We start from the raw sequence: 4,126 nt of genomic DNA, 5'->3' as shown, positions 1-4,126 counted from the left end.
TGAGAATCTCATTTTCCCCTTGAGGTCAGAGCCTTGAATGTTCCACTGTATCTTGATCTGGTTAGGTCAGCAATTAAATTTAAACATGAGTTTTGGTGCAAACTACATCGAACTTCAACATCCATTTTTAAACTGAGGTATTTATTTATTTTCTGTTTACATGGTATGAGTTACTTATGTTGTGTGAATACTACATTTTTGATTGATACAAATTTTGCTATTTTTTTCTGCAAGTCATATCACCAATAAATTGACTGCTTCTTTTTTATGTAGAAACTTTTAAAAAAGATTTATCTTTATTTATTTATTTATTTATTGGAGACAGAGAGAGCAAGAAAGAGAGTGGGTGTGCCAGGGCCTCTAGGCACTGCAAATCAACTCCAGATGCATTCATTACCTTGTGCATCTGGCTTATGGGGATACTGGGGAATCAAACCTGGGTCCTTAGGCTTTTCAAGCATGTATCTTAATAGGTAAACCATATCTCCAGCCCAGAAACATTTTAGTTTGATGTAACTCCACTTGTTTATTTGTGTGTTTCTTGCCTGTATATTTTGTCTTTGTTGCTTTGTTTATATATTTTAAAAAAGAACACTCCAAGACCACTGCCAATAAGCATTTTCACTGTTTTCTTAGAGACTTTGTTTATTTAGATCTCATGCTTCAGGTGTTAATCCACTTAAAGTGAAATTTTAAATATGGGATAAGAGAAGGAGATAATTTCATTCCTTTGCACATGGATTTACAGTGTTTCTAAAATCAGCTATAAAAATATCTATCTTTTACTCATTGTGTATACTTTCAGTTCTTATCAAAGATAAGTTGAATGTGTATTGATCTGACTGTTGGTTACTCATACGGTTGAATATATATTTTAGAATTTAGTTTAGTTCTCATTTCTATGTGTATGGGAATCTTAAACACAAGTATGTCCTGAAAGAGAATAAATAACATGACAAAGTGGGATTTATATTTAAAATGGGAGGATGGTATGTAAGCTGATCTCCAAATTGTTCGTTCGTATTTATTTTAAACTTTTTACTAGCGACTTCCATAAATATAAACAATATCCCATGATCATAACCTCCCTTACCTCTCTGACCACCCTTCTTCCCCCTCCACTGGAATCTCTTCTATGCTTATTGATTGATGAAGAATTACATTGTATGAGGTGGTGATAGTCCCATGAGGTAGTACTCTGACATTCTCCCTCCCCTATCCTCAATCCAGTGGGTGCTGTCCTCAGTAGGGTTATCGGTATTTCCTGCAGGATCATGGGTACATCAGCCTCTGTGGGGAGGGGCCAAGCCAATGCCCCAGGATGCCCTTCACATACTATGGCTCCTGCACATTGTCTGACCCCTTTTCCTCAGTTCTCCCTGAACCTTGGTGGGTGTGCTACATGACTATTTCAGTGGTAAGCTGTCTGAGATCTCTGAATTTATGCTTTGAGGCATTTTAAGTGCCCTAGGTGTTTATCACCATCTCCCTGGAGCTGGTTGTCAGGAGAGCAGAGGGAGCAGCACTTGTGTCTAGGTCATCACCTCCTTTGTGATGTCTCCTGGGCCCTGACAGACGGGATGCAGCTGGGTTTCCTCATGCTTGGCAATCAGCTATCTTTTTCTCCATTTTTATGGAGCTTGATTCTCCCCTGTTTTCATTGCTTTCTGTAAAACAAAACAGATTCTATTCTTTTTTTTTTTTTTTTGAGGGAGGGTCTCAATCTGGCCCAGGCTGACCTGTAATTCACTACGTAGTCACAGGGTGGACTCAAACTCACGGCGATCCTCCTACCTCTGCCTCCCGAGTGCTGGGATTAAAGGTGTGCGCCACCACCACGCCGTGCACAAAACAGATTCTTTAACCAAGGGTGAGACTGGCATGGTTTGGGAATAGCCACTCTTCTTGGCCAAAGGCCCGTGGGAGCTTCTCTCTGGAGTCTGTGGCCTTCTTATCCACGGGCTGCTGACTTGGTTCTCAGTACCAGCAATGAACTCTTCCCCACTGAGCGAGCCTCATAGCCAACCAGCGAGTCACTGACTGCCCACATAGGCTGTGTGCCGCTGTAGCACCGGTGTGTACACCTTGTCTGGCTGGTTGATTTTTTTATCTAGCGTTGTCCCCGGCTTCTCCACACCATTGGTAGCTGTTATCTCCCAACAGCATGCTTTAGGACTATGAGGGACTCACTGGCGTGCTTGGACGTCGTGCTGAACGTGACCTGGCAATGTCCTGTGTGCGCATCCTGTGCTACCTTCAGCCATAGGCTCTTACCATTTAGCTCTGGCAAAACCAAGTACTTTGGCAATGACTTTTATGCACATGTATGTAGGCACCTTGTGTGTGTGTGTGTGTGTGTGTGTGTGTGTGTGTGAGAGAGAGAGAGAGAGAGAGAGAGAGAGAGAGAGAGAAGAGGGAGGTCTATGTGTGCATATGGCTTCATATGGCGGTCAGAAGACAACCTCAGGTGTCTTCAGAGCAGGGTCTACCTCTTTTAAAAAAAATATTTTATTATTTATCATTTATTTATTTATTTGAGAACAAGACGGGGCACATGAAGAGAATGGGCGTGCCAGGGCCTCAAGCCACTGCAAAGAAACTCCAGACACAGGTGCTCCCTTGTGCGTCTGGCTTACATGGGTCCTAGGGAATTGAACCTGATCCTTAGGCTTTAAAAGCAAGCACCTTGACTGCTAACCCATATCTCTAGCCCCACCTCTTTTTAAAAAAAAATGTATCTTTTTATTTATATATTTCTAAGGAGATAGAGAGAGAGAGAGGGAGAGAGAAAGAATAGGGGCATGCTAGGGCTTCCTGCCACTGCAAACAAACACCCTGCGTATCTGGATTTACGGGGTATTGGGGAATCAAACCCAGGCTGCCAGGCCTTGCAAGGTCCTAGGAGTATGGCTAAGTTCCTTAATCACTGAGCCATATTTCCAGCCCAGTTCACCTTTTCTGAGGCTGGTGTCTAGTTGGTCTGTGGCTCACTCAATTAGGCTAGACTTGCTGCCCAGCAAGCCCCAGGGGTGGTGTTCCCGTTCCTGCCTTCCCAGAGGTTGGATTACAATATTTTATTATTTTTAAAAAAAAAAAAAATGATTATAATCAGGGATTTAGAGCAGAACTCTCAGTTCTGAAAACCCCAAAAGCTAATCTCAGTCACTCATCCCAGTAGACCAATTAAAAAGATGAATAACGGAAGAAAGCAGAGAAAAGACTTTTAATTAATGTACTGGTGACTTCGAGTTCTTCTAGGTTTCAGGAGAGGAAGGATCGGGTGATGGGACAAGACGCATGCGCATTTAGTCCGTCTTAGTCAAGGTGTGGTTCTGCGTTCTGGCCGCATTGACTCAGATCTGGTCACAGAAAGTGGTCTGATGTGTTACTCATTTGACTGCTCTCCTTGGAGAGGGTCCAATCTGCCATGTAATTTCTGCTCCAGGGTGGAACCTCACTCTTAAGGAATAATGACCCTCATCTGTGCGTGGTCGATCCTCCCAGGCTTTGTTCTTGCAGAAATCTCAGGTGGTGGCAGGTTTAGCACAATGACTTATTTCTTTTTTTTTAAATTTATTTTGTTTATTTTTATTTATTTATTTACTTGAGAGCAACAGACAGAGAGAGAAAGAGGCAGAGAGACAGAGAGAGAGAGAGAATGGGTGCTCCAGGGCCTTCAGCCACTGCAAACGAACTCCAGATGCGTGTGTCCCCTTGTGCATCTGGCTAACGTGGGTCCTGGGGAACCGAGCCTCGAACCCGGGTCCTTAGGCTTCACAGGCAAGTGTTTAACCGCTAAGCCATCTCTCCAGCCCACAATGACTTATTTCTGTGTCTTTAGCCTTTAAGGGAATGAATAGGGTTAGGTAGACAGAGAGTCCTTGAGTGACTCACAGGCAAACGCAGCCATGCAGGAGTCTGAGGATGTGAAGGAAACAGACTCCAAATGAAGGCAGAGATGCCAGGCTTTCCTCCTGATTTTAGTTACCTGTGGGGCCCAAGTGAGGATCAATGCTTTTCCAGCAAAACCAACTCTGAAATGTCTGCTACGCCCCTACGGAACCTTCTTGCCTTAGCAATTTGGCCACTGAAACTACAAACCAGCCACTTTCCTCCTACTCAGTAA

This window comes from Jaculus jaculus, chromosome 19 (assembly GCF_020740685.1).
Source record: "Jaculus jaculus isolate mJacJac1 chromosome 19, mJacJac1.mat.Y.cur, whole genome shotgun sequence".
NCBI classification, from domain to species: Eukaryota; Metazoa; Chordata; class Mammalia; order Rodentia; family Dipodidae; genus Jaculus; species Jaculus jaculus.
The sequence above is the reverse complement of the archived record's forward strand: the minus strand, read 5'-3'. Positions refer to the sequence as shown.